The 13201-nt window shown below is 44.0% G+C and overlaps 1 long non-coding RNA gene across 1 annotated transcript in view; it reads left to right on the top strand.

The window, feature by feature from the left end:
- LOC141941892 (uncharacterized) overlaps positions 1-12788 on the top strand; it is a 77121-nt gene extending 64333 nt beyond the window's left edge. The window contains exons 2-4 of the long non-coding RNA XR_012628464.1: positions 7178-7329; positions 10275-10335; positions 11574-12788. This is a non-coding gene — a long non-coding RNA (uncharacterized LOC141941892). The remainder of the gene's footprint in view (positions 1-7177; positions 7330-10274; positions 10336-11573) is intronic.
- Positions 12789-13201: the final 413 nt, after the last annotated feature.

The following is a 13201-nucleotide window of genomic DNA, read 5'->3' as shown; positions in this document are numbered from 1 at the left end:
GTGCATGGAAAAAAAATAATCCATATGACTAGTGCATTGTTTGCCGGTGACGATACGTTTGGCAGATACCTATCCCGTTACAAATTCAGATACTGAGTTCATTGTCGAGCTGTGCTTTCAGGATAGATTTGATGACATGTTAGAGAAAGGCAGCTTTGGAAAATGTTCTTTGATATATTCTGAAAGATGTTTTGCAGTTTCACAAAAGTATAGGATCGCTTAATGGGAGTCTGTTGTATTTAGCCAGATGCTTTCTTGGAATAGCATTTTTCCATGGCATCATAGTTACAGAACTGGTTGCGAGCACATTCACTAACTCATGTAGCCTGAACAAGTTTTCCTAATGAAAAAAATAGCCCTACGTGTCGATTCCATTTGCTGATGTTCCTTCAGTCATAGTTTGTTCTCTGTGAATGCTCTGATAATTCTCCACATCTTTGAATTCCTTGAGCCTAAAAAAGGGGGCAGAGGAGAGATGTTAGTGTGATCATAACTTCCTATGTAGGCATGGTTAAGCTTCAGGAAAGGCTTGGAACTCCTTAGATAACACTGTGGAAGTACAAAGGGCTAGCATACACAAATAGCGTACTTGGGGTGTTATTCTGCAGTGATCGCATCATGTACCAGCAGATAAAGTGATGTGTGTTATCAGGTGCTAATTTTCCCCAAAGTAACAGTACATTCACTGAAAATAAAGATTGAAAGGAGCCTTCATGCCATAACTTCTCTTTCTCTGTATCAGAGTATACTGAAGTGACTGCAGTATTATCTCTCCTTGTGAAGCCGTAATGAAGCAGTTACATCAATATCTGTTCAGGGATCCTGGTCTCTGTAATTACAGGACTGTGTCTTCTTGAAACATGTGGACCATGACTGTGGGGAATCCTGAGCAGTCCTAGAGGGCTTGAGGTTTTAATCAAATCCCATTGAAATCTTTGGGATTCTTTGTACTGACTTGGATGGGTTTTAGATTGAGCTCTTGAAATCCAGCAAGTTTAGGTAAATAGGCATGAGTAACAAGTTGTTTCTCAAAAGCTCATTTTGTCATCAACAGAAAAAAGGCACTGCAGATGCTCAAGATATGCCATTCAAGTAGTTTTTGTTTTGAACAGAGAAAATTTTTTTCTCAAAAATACTGAAACTTCGAGGGTTCTATCAACTTCAAGCAAAGTTGTCCCACTTCCCCATCTCTCTTCTGACTGAAAACTACTTTTTTTTTACTATTTAAGGTAAAATGCAATGTACTGATAGCACAATGCAGGAAGATGTACTCCAAAGGGGATAAAAACCTGAAAATGCAGGCTGGGCTGGAAGCCAGCATGTAACTGGCAAGTAAGCAACCTGTTCTTATAGTGTGGGTTCAAAGTTATCCTTTTACGCTTATTTTTGTTAACATTCTCCTCAAACAACACAAATGGGCTAGAGCGGAGCCAAAATATCCTTCCTGAACACCTGTGAACTTTGGATCTGGAAGCTAATGGAGGTGTTGGCGCTGGCTTTCTGTTGGTGTAATGGATGAGACCACAGTCGGGTCTGCATGGTTTTCAGGGGCTTGGCCTGGTGCTGAAATTTGCCTTTTAGGAAAGGCCAGCTCTTCTCTGTTGTCCCGCCACGCGCCAGGAGGTGGGATGAGCCCGGCGACAGGGACAAAGCGTCACACAGCACAATGAAGAGTGTTAATATGAGTAATTATTGCAGTATGTCACTGTGCTATTTTAAGGCTGCTTGCTGCATGCCAGAGTGCTCTGGGCAGGGTTTTCATTACAAAATCCTGCCAAAGCACTTCCTGAGGGGATCATGATAAATATAGATAGCAGAGACGGTCTGAATCCATTGCAGTGAATAGCAGTGGTGCACATGCCTTAGGGTCCTCAAGGCTCATAAAGCAGAAGATACTTGAGTTGGCTGAGGTCCCTGAATAATTTGGCTGACTGCAGTGAGGGATTTGCAGGTAGCCTTTTGATACGGTATATAAGACACACTAGGGAATTGGCTCCCAGCTCTCCCTACCAGTGCTGTGCAGGTCACTTTTATTTCTGGCCCTTGATTAATTGTGATGGTCCCCTGTCATATGTTTTAGGCCAACTGCTTTTCTCTTTTGTTACACAGCTTCATTGTTGACCATCTGTATAACATTGCTCTTTGCATCATGTCATGGCAAAAAAATAAAGAACAAAGGAAAAATGTCTGGCTGTTTTTAAACTCCCCCTTTCTAGCGGGATGATTCCCAATTGCACATGTATTGAGGTGCTGGAGCGAGTGCAGAGGAGGGCAACAAAGCTGGTGAAGGGCCTGGAGAACAAATACTATGAGGAGCGATTGAAGGAGCTGGGACTGTTCAGTTTGAGGAAGAGAAGGCTGAGGGGAGACCTCATCACTCTCTACAGCTACCTGAAAGGACATTGTAGAGGTTGGTGCTGGTCTCTTCTCACAGGTGATTAGTGTCAGAACAAGAGGGAATGGCTTTAAACTCCCAACAGGAGAGGTTTAGACTGGACATTAGGAAAAAATTTTTCACAGAAAGAGTGGTCAGACAGTGGAATAGGCTGCCCAGGGAGGGGATGGAGTCACCATCCCTGGATGTGTTTAAGGGTCGTTTAGATGAGATGCTGGGGAATATGGTGTAGGGGAGAACTTTGTAGAGTAGGGCTGATGGTTGGCCTCGCTGATCCCAAGGGTCTTTTCCAACCTGAATGATTCTATGATTCTATGTACATGAGCAGCACTGCTGCTAGTTTTGCAAGCAGTTTTATGTTCTTCTCACCATCCCTGGGGCTGCCAGAGGTGCCTAACCCAGCTGTTGTATCTGCAGTGTTGTCTAAGGACTACTGAGTGACCCTGATGGTTCATCTCCCAAAGCTGCCAGACCTTGCCTTTCTATTCAGGTAGTGTAAAGTAATGACTGCATTGAAGCGTCTGTACATGGGGGGCTGAGCGGGGTCACCTCACCTGGACCAGTTGATCTAGTAGCTCTGATGCTCCTGCAGTGGGTGTCACTGTAAGCCAGTGATCCCATGCTCACAGCAAAGGCTGTGATAACTTTGGCCTCTCTGAGACTAATAGCAGCACTTTCGAAGCAAAATGGCACGCCTCATGGGACAGCTGTGCGTTTCATAAAGGCTGATTTTCACCACCAGTCCTGATGGGCAACAGTCAAAGGTGCCAGGAGGTGTTTCATGTCTCAGTGGGGTAGCAGAATTGGGAGGCAGAAGTGTCCCATGGTGATGTGGGATTGGAGACATGATGTACTACATGACGTACTGGACTACTTCTGCTTGGAAACCTGTAGTCCCTCCTTCAGGTTCTGACTCTGGGGGCTGTTCTGCCTTGTTTCCCCATGGTGTTGTCATTTGTGGGCTGTTGCCAGGGTGTGAGATTGATGTTCTATGTGCTTGTCCTGGGTTTCTGCTCCTGCTTGGCACCAGTGTGTCCTCTGCTGAGCCCTCCCCTGCTCCAGAATTGGTGACCCAGGCTGTTGTGGAGTCTAAATTTAGGAGGTCTTAAGTTGAATATTGATTTACTTTGAAACTTTCATCTCTATGTCTGTTGGACTCTTCCATGGAATGTTCCTCCAAGAGAGGCCTTTTAGTCCTCTCCCCATCCTGGCCTCATAAGTGACTTCATCTCCTCTCCCAGCAGAAACCAAGGAGCTTGTTCAACAGATGAAGTCATGAGGAGCAGTGGGGAAAGCTAACAAAGTGCACCCATTCTTCCTGCAAGCCAAAAACCCTGTCCATTCAGGGACAGAAAAATGTCCCTTCTGTAATAATTCCCTACTGTATTTTCCCTTCTTCCCTCATTTCCGCTAATATCCCGGCTCCTGAAGCCACCTGAGAGAGCTCCAGGACAGGCCCTATGGGCTCCTTTCTGCCATCTGCCTTCTCCCATTCCGACCAGGTTCATGTTTCATCACCTCCGCACTGTGCAGGACTCTCCCTGGAGCATGCACAGGGAATGGAGATGTAACAGAAAATTAAAACTTCCCATAGCTTCCAATAAGTGTGTCATGTTTCATATGCTTTTCCAGAAAATACCTGTGTGCTTTGAAAATAATACTGCCATGATGGATCTAAATGCTTGAGGAGAAGCAAAATACCGGTCAACTCGCTAAGAGGGGTGGTCGTGCATCAGCAGCAAATGGGCCTTGGTGTCTGTATCTAATAGACCTCATAACTCCGTGGGCTGCAGGAGGAAAGACACAAACTTCATAGCTATTTTCAGTTCTTTTTCTTTAAGGGATAAGGCTATCATAAATTCAAAATTGCCTGTACTAGATAAGGGGTGTGTATGTGGTTATCAATGTTTATTGTTTATTTTATTATTCATGACAAGAAATCTGGATCAAAGTCAAAGCTTGCTCTCTTAGCTCCTGTATAATTACATGGGTTAAAAAAAACCCAAAACACAAACTGTCTTGTTAAAGTATGAGAAATGCTAATTTGCTCATAAGTTTGTTACAGAGCAATGCAGACAAGGTATCTAGTAATAAGTCTGAACAAGAATGAAGGAAAGGGTGTTCTAGTAAGGTGATGCCTCTTTGTGGCATCTGTATTGCTTTGGTTGTAAAGAATAACAAGCAATTTTGCAGTAGGGAAAATGTCTGCTCCAGCAGTTTTGCTCCTCTGCAGAGAACTCCCTGTACCTGCCGGGAGAGCTGGATCAGTTGACTGCTACCTACTCTATTTAGTCATCTGTTTTTGTGAGTGCTGAGAGCTGGAAAACAGGAATAACAACATGTTTAGAGGTCTGATCCTTTCTCATGACCCACAAGGACTGTTTCCACCACTCATTCCAAAGGGAGAGTTGCAGGTAGCGGAAGTGGAAAAAGTTATGAGGAAAGATAGCTGTGAAGGTTTGGTTTGGACATGTTCATCGAAGCTAAAAACAATGATTATTTCCACTTCCCACCCTCGTTGTCCCAAACAGTGAACTGACCTGCAGTTGCATGTGAAGACATGCTTTTGACATACTTCTGTGTAATGCATGCAAGGCAATTTGGTTGGGAAGGGAAGATTCGAGGTTCACACCTTTTTTCCACTCTAACCCTCTCCTATTCTCTTAGCTCCCTTCTCCTCTTCAATGCATGGCTTGACTCCTCTGCACTGTGCTTCAGAGGAGCTGTTTAAAAAAAGATGAGTTATTCCAAGCCCCAGAAGTTACCACCTCTTACCCATAACTATAAAAAACAAGACCAACTGTGGCAGAGAACATGCACCAAATAAAACATGTCAGAGTAGCTCTTGGGACCTGTCACACTAATGTCACTCCTATTTCATTTCCATTTTATCCCTGGATTTCACACAACCAGCCTGATGCAGGGGTGGATTAGGTCTCAGGCGCAGAGAACTGGTTTTGGTGAGAAACCCTGACTGTCACCACAGGACACTGGTGACCTTCAGACTTGCATAGTTGTTAGGCCTACGGCTGTCTGTGACTGAAAAAAAAGCTTCTTGAATAGAAAATTCCAATCATTGACCTCATCAGGACAAAATTCATATTTTGTGGGGGAAAAATCCAAACCAGTAAAGAGCTGCAACTGGGAAGCACAACCTTGAACTGTGACCAAATGGGAATTGGAAAAACCTGGAAGTTACAAATGAATGTCACATTTTTCCCTTATACAAAATTTAGCATTGTCCCTAGAGACTGGTGATTTGTCTTTACTTCACAAAGCTTACAGCAGCAGACCTCAGAGCTGCATTTTTTAACATTTTGATTTGTAGACCCTACAGATTTCCCAGCACCACTCCTCTTGTAGTGAATCCAAGTCCCCTGCCAGCATACCTACTTCTCTTAGTGTCCTGCACTGGACCTCCTGGAACTCCTCCAAGACCCCTGGAGACCTGCAAGAAACAGGGTGAACACCTCTGTCCTCCAGCTCTGAAGGTTTGAGATTTCTTTTTTAACTTGAATAGACTGGATGGAACTTTGGATTGTATTGGAGAAGATGGTGCTCTGCCTCCATCGTCACCTGCCTAGAAGGGCAAGATATTGCTTAAGAGCTGCAAGTAGGGAACCAATAGCTGCTGTCATGGCTCATCATCCTGAAAACTCCCCAGGAGCAGAAAGCTCCTCCCCAAGCAGAGTACAAACTATGCTTGAAATTACTTTTTTTTTTTTAATTAAAAAATACCGTTCTGATCTGCCTTTGCCACAGCACAGATTCCCTACAGGCTGAGCGGTTTCTATCCAACTGAAACACATGTTCAACAAGAACATCCCCCACCAGTTATTCAAGCAAAATGCCTGGTGAATCTGTTGGTGTGGGAGCTGACTTGGTGCAGACAGAGCTTGCCTGAGAGATTTGGGTCCATTTTCCAAGTCACTGTGACCTCCAGGCAGTGACACCATCTTGGTCACAGCCACTCATTTCTCTCCACTATACTGACACAGAGCCAAGCACAGCACAGGAGAGTTTCCCCAGAGCCATGTAGATCCTGCTGTTGGGGACATGTAGTTTGAAACCCCATGCACGTCCAGCTTAACCAAGACCCTTCTCATCTGAGAATGTTGGTGTCCAAGAACAAGGCTGAGCTCCTATGGAAATCACACCAGTGACTTGCTGTGGGTCCTTGGATGAGCGATGTAACTTCTCAGTGATTTGGTTTCCCCCATTGTAAAACTTAAGTAAAAACTTCGAGTATAACAAAAAGCTGTGAAAATCCGGGGAACTTTGACTCCGTCTACTCCAAAACACAGATTAACCAACTTCAATTAACTATATTTCGTTTCAAGGGTTAGTCAATATTTGTATACCTACAGGAAGATATTAAACACCGTATACTTGCTATGGAGTGTTACCTCCATTTTTTTCTCGCTTGCAATTCTTTAGATTTATTTTTTCCCCCTTCTCTCTTTTATTTTCTCCTTCTGTCTCCTTTTGGCTAGTAGTATGTACAGAGAAGATACAGGAAGGGCAGAAGAGTAGCAGCAGAGCATGTGAATAATTTAAGCTCTTCATGTACTGGGGTGATCCGTGTGAATTTCACATGCAAGTACCGGTTCCCTAAACCTTGGAGAAATTTAAGAGTTCAGGTTGCTGCTTGACTGCAGAATCACCAAATAAGGAGACCGATTCAGGAATTACTGCTCTTAGAAACATCCTCTTTGCAATTAACTTTCAGACCAAAGTCTGAAAGCGGTGGGTAACTTTTATCCCTTCTTCATCTCACTTCAGAAAATCGTTGTCAAAAGTCATACCAACAACCAAACCCTGGATGAACCTAGAGCTCCTGCCCTGTTCTGTTTGAAGGCTTCACTTCTTTTGATCTCTCTGGGGCAACAGCCTGGCTGCAGTCCATGTGTTTTTTTCTACAGCAACAGAAACTGGTGAGTGCTTTGTTCAGCACAGTGGTGGTAAAGGTCAAAGTCGAAGCAAATCTGGCTTTGTCCGTTGTGGAAGCACCAGCCAGGGGTGAGGTTCCTCACAAGGGTGGGAGGGAATGGCTGCACAAAACAACGTTAGACCCTGGATGGCTCTGGCAGTCCGGCCAGTGCAGTGTTCAGCTCCATAGGTACTACTGCTGCTTGGAAACTACAAAGTCCACACTTCCAGACAGATGGATGTCTTTCCAGTCATTAGGTAACTAACCTTGCTAGCACCCTTTAGAGACTGAGAGAAGGACACGGCCACAAATACACATACCCTGACATACACAACATTTAACAGAGGAGAGATTCTGACAGAAAATGCCTCAGTGATCCCAACTTGCATGCGTGAAGCTAAGTGCTTGCACCTGTATCAAAGGACTCTGTAGTCAACCAGTAGCCTGTTTATCAGAAGCCCTGAGTACCCATTATTTTTGTTGTCTTCAGTAAGAGCTAAGTGTTCCTAAAATGAATCAAAGGAAGCCAGACTAGGGAAACGATGAAACGTGTGGTGGCCAGCATGCAGGGATGCTACACACCCTGCTCATCCTACAGGCCAGTGTACAAGCCTTGAGTGACTCTGCAGCTCGTGCCATTGGAGAGAGGCTGAAGCTCACTGCCTGCGGATGCAAACAGTTGGCATCTCAGTTCAGCATGCTCTTACTGCACCTTGACAGACTGCTCCAGCTGCAGACATGCATTGATTGCAGTGGCCAAAGGCTTCGTCTTTCCTTAGGGGTTTTGGTGGAAAAGTCTGCGATGTTTTTTCCAGTCACAATAGATATTCCTTGTACAGTCAACCTACTTCATCACCATCTTGCATAGTCACGTGCATTGGGGTGAGTTTGGCATTAGGTGCACTTTCAGATTTTTTTTCTATAGCTGTGCTTTTCCCTTCCATTGGTAGGGTATCATAGCCCTTCACCCCTCTGCCATGAGCTCTGTCTTCTGCAGTCTGGTCCTTGCCTAATCAAGGGAGACAGCTTTCCTGTTGCTACTGTTGATGCTGCAATAAATAGCATATCCATTTCTCCATTTATCTGCTTTTTGAAATCCAGCCTGTAATGCCAGCAATAATTACTCTGTTTCTATATTTAGAGATCATCAGCACCTCATGAATATCAAATTGTACTGTTATTATCTCTGTACAATATGGGCTAGTCTCCTATCAGTGTAAACATTTATAACAGTGATTATCAGTAAGACTGCTAAAGATCCCAAAATAGACAAGGCTGAACAGGAGTCTGCCATTATTTGTTTACTGGGGAAGGCAGGGAGAGAGGCAGAAGAGCCAGCTGAAGGTCTGATAGCACAGAGCCCATCTACCACCAGTGTGGGAAGGCTGGCACACAGGGAACTCTACCTGGTGGGACCATTAGGAGCAAGCGCAGAGAATCGGCTGAGCCCAAGCACCATCTTAAGTCCTCAGTATTGGGCTGCCATCTGCACAGACAGCCTGCCCCACAAGCAAATTCCTTTGAACGCTTCCTTAGGGCTTGTTTTTAGTCTCTTCACTTGTCCGGGAGAAGGTGGTGTTTAAAGCTCCAGTATGACTGGTTTGGTAAATCATAGAAACTTAATTTCCAAACTATGGATTCACCTAATTTTACTGTCAGTATTAGCTGGTCAAGGGGAAATGGCTGATGTCTCTTCTTCTGTGCCAGGGAACACTGTGTCTGAAGGCATTTGCCCCCCCCAGGCAGTGCTTGCTGTTGGCTTGAAATGAAACTCAGCTCAGGCAAATGGCAGGATGCACAGACAGGAGGGTAGTGAGAGACTGCTGGTAAATGTTAAGGGCATGGGTGAATGCCAATGGGTTTTTGCATTCACTTACTTGTTTGGGTTTTTTTGTTTTGATGGACGTGTTACATTGCATTGGGAAGGGCTGGTCTAAATCTCTGTCAAACAGCTGAAGCTCAGTGGATCTGGCTGCCTCCTAAGAGACCTTTTCCCCGCTCTGAATCTCCAGCTGAGGAGGCTCCCAGGGGATGGTCACTCCCCATCACCATCTGTCAGAGCTGTCAGGATACTTCAGCAGCTTAGCTCTTGGCATGGTTTTCCAACCCTTGCTTGCCCTGATGTGGCCCTGGCCATGTATACTGTTTTCCATCCAGATTCACACTTCCCCACCACAAAGGCTTTACTGTCATTAATAACTGCAATGCTTAATCGAATTACCTTTTTCTTCACCTCACTTTTCCCTAGAATTATTGCTCTTGAGTGTTTACTTTGCAGCTCTGTTGCCACCTGGGCATGGCTAGGCAGAGCCACCTCCTGGCAGGAAGGTAAGCAAAGCTCCGGAGCTGATAGCCCAGTACTTGCCCTGCACAAACATTTGCCCACTATCAATGATGTGTCCCCAGCCTGCAGACTGAGAGGGCAGGGTTACATCTCAGTATCTAACTTTTTCCACCCAAAAAGGGTATATCTATGCTTCATAATAACTGTTTTGTATATAAATTGGAGGTGCTAAAGTGCAGGTAAGAGAAAATAGTGGCTGGTTCATTATCAGCGTTTGGAAGAGGCTAGGCAGGAGAGTGACCGTGCAACTCAAGGGTGGGCAGGTGAGCTGCTTGGAGACAGCGCTGGCAGGGCTGAGGGACACCAGGAAAATGGTAAAACCTTGTGAGCAGAGTTGATTCTGTGAAATTGCAAGTCCTGTTATCTCACAGTATTTTACCACAAGACATCAGCATATATACACCCAAGCACAAACTTCAGTTTCTAACTCAAAACACTTCGGTAACACCAAAACCAGGCCCCAGCACCATATTTTCTGCTCCAGATAGAAAAAGGTTAGTAAATAAAGCTGGCTTCTTATCAATTCCTCATCCCTGAAAGTGCTGTAATACACCCACCTGACAGTTTCTGTCCTAGCTAATTTCTAGAATCAGCTCTCTTTTCAGAGAAACCTCTGCCAGAAGAGGACATGACTAATCAAGAGAGGAAGCTCAACTGCAGCAAAATGTGAGTGAAACAGAAAATAATCACTGAGTAAACTAGTACTTGTCTGTTCAGCAGGGGAAACAAATCTAGATCATTCTCTGCAGCTTTGGAGAGACCTCAGTGGCTCTAGCACAGCTGGTCTGGAGAGGCAAACAACATACAAAACAGGAGTTAAGGGCTCCAGGGCTGTGCATGGCACCTAGAGCTTTCATCTCTTGCATAAGGGGATGTGTCCTTCTGACAAGAGAACTCTTGTACGCGTGTTTATGCTGCAAGAAAGCTGTCTATGTTTGGTTTGGAAAAGCTACGCTTGCTTAACAAAACCTGAATTTATCCCTGTAATCCTTCCCTGCATCTCCATGGCCAGATTGGAGCAGCCTGTGGAAAAAATTCCTGTCTATTTTCAGAAATAGATAAAAGCATTCAGATTACAGAGTGCAAATCTCAGCTCAAAACGGCTGGAAAAATCCATTCAGTGCCACTGTCACTGACCCTCGCGACCTCTCCAAGTAATGAATTTCAGTTGCCTGTGCCTCTCCCCCACGCTGCCTCCTTCTCCTCCCACCGCTGCCGCTGCCGGAACCGCCTGTGCTCCCAGCATCTGCAAAATGTCAGACTTGCATCCCACTGTTTATCCCACGGGGAGTGGGGAGTGAAACATTATGTGAAAGAGCAGAGTTTGTGGAAATTATTATTGATCTCGCTGCTCGAGACTGTTAGTGGGATCTTTTTAGTCCAGCATTCATGTGGCTCACAAATTTTGTCAGAGTTCTGGTGTGCCAAGGAAGAAGGGCTCTTTGCCACAAAAATTAAAATGCCAGGAATCTGCCTCATTGCCCCCACTCATCTCAGGGCTGTGCTTGCTGCTACGCTGGGAGCTGGGGACAGTGTCGTCCCCTCCACCGCAGGGAGCTCCCAAAGCAAATGAGCCTTTAGCATTGCTTATTAGTTCACGAGATTGAAGATTCGACAGAGGGGATTACTGCTCATTTAGAGGGATTGTCTACTTTAGGTAGCCCCTGAGGCTTGATGAATTCCTGCTCATGGTGGATTAGATGCCCTGTTAGCAAGCAAAATATTAAACACAACTGCAGCGAGCTTACATCTCACTCATATTTCACTTAAGGTTTACCGGGCAAGTCTTTGTAATTAATACCAAGGAAGAAGGCATCCAGATGGACTGCGGCTTTTCAAAGATTAACCTTGATGGGATTTATTTTTTTTAATTTAAAACTTTGTTTTTCTTTCTGTGATTTCAGAGCAAAGCCGGGATGCTGATAGCTTTGTGCCCGGCTGATCAACAGAAATCCCGTGGTCCGCCCTTGGGATTCACCAGCTGACGATCACCGCACTTGTGCCTCATCTTATAAAAATGGGCTGAATCTTTGGAGGTTCTGAGAAACTTGTTTTGGAACTGAGGGTGCTTCAGACATCTTTCCTTCTGTTTCAGGATGATGAGCAGGATATGAAAATGTAAAGGAGCAGTGTGTGGCAAAATGAGATGTTGGAGAGAGATCGTCTGCTCTGATGATGAGTACACGGTCCAGGATGGTAACACGCCCGGGTGTTACTCCTAGCCCTGCCAAAAAGCAAGGACCTGGAGGAATCAGCTCACTTCACTAGGAAACTTATAAATATATCCCCTTTGCAACAGTGATGAGAGGCTTAATTTTTATGTATCTAGTGTGGATACAGAAAGGCACAGAACTGAGCCCACTGCTAGTAAAATACCTGAACAGGGGACAAGGTACACCAGCAGCTCATGACTACACCCATGAGATATTTGGTTCTTAAATGAGTTTAAAATACTTCGAGATCTTTGACTGAAAGACTTCAGCAAGGTAGCAAGTGCGATATAAGCACAAATTATGCATCTATTTTATGTGTATGTTCAGAGCTGGATTTATGTCTGTGTACATACACATGTGTGTGTACTTACGTGCATGTCCTTTGAAGTACAAACACAGCCCATCTGAACACACAAGTGAAGAAAAGTGGAGAGTGTGTGTAGATACATACCTATATATATACCTTGTATATTGAGTAAAAGTGCCAAAATACACTGGAAAGCACAACACACATATTACACTCTGCCTACAAGTCTAACGCTAAGATCAAAATTTGTTTTATCCCACTGCCTTATTTTTAAGGCCTAGAGAAATACTCACACTAGCCAAAATAATCTGACTCTTGAGCTTCCTTCAGTATTTTCCACATTTTTCAGCCAGCTGTCAGATGAAACTTTCAGCATTTGTAAATGGCTGTTGAAATTTTCAAAAATGCTAGAATCACACCATTTAAAAAATGCAGAATTGCTCTTCTTTTAAGATATTATAGACATTTTTTTATCATCTGTAACAAAGCCTATATTGTTATTGAAAATATTATATCTGAAGCAAAGGGTATAATTTCATTATTTCAGATAATGGTACACAAATAGGGATACCACAGGAAAGGTCATTTTTGCCAGAAAGGTTAATTAATTTAATTCCCCTTAAAGTAGTCATAAAGGGATACATATTAATTCAAGGTTACTGAATCTACATATGTGGAATACAGGCTGAATACATAAGCCTAAACTATATCTATATATAAAAAGGAAGGTATTCATTAGAAAGTGGAACCAAATTGCAGGTTGTAACAAATTTATTTTAAATATCTTCAGAAGATCTGGAGGTGTTTCCGTTGTGATCGTGAGTCTGAGAACTATAGCAATGCCTTCTCCAAGTAAAAACCTAACCTGTTCAGAGAAACTGAATGTGGAAATCCAGAAAAAGATTCAACTCTGACCCATTTGGAAGATAAAATAAGCCTGTGATATCCTGTTCGTTCACCAGGGAGTCATACTTCTAATTGAATTGTTACAGCTAGCCAGAATACAGGTATT

Source organism: Strix uralensis, chromosome 3 (genome assembly GCF_047716275.1).
Source record: "Strix uralensis isolate ZFMK-TIS-50842 chromosome 3, bStrUra1, whole genome shotgun sequence".
Lineage (NCBI taxonomy): Eukaryota > Metazoa > Chordata > Aves > Strigiformes > Strigidae > Strix > Strix uralensis.
This window is presented reverse-complemented; position numbering and strand designations above follow the sequence as displayed.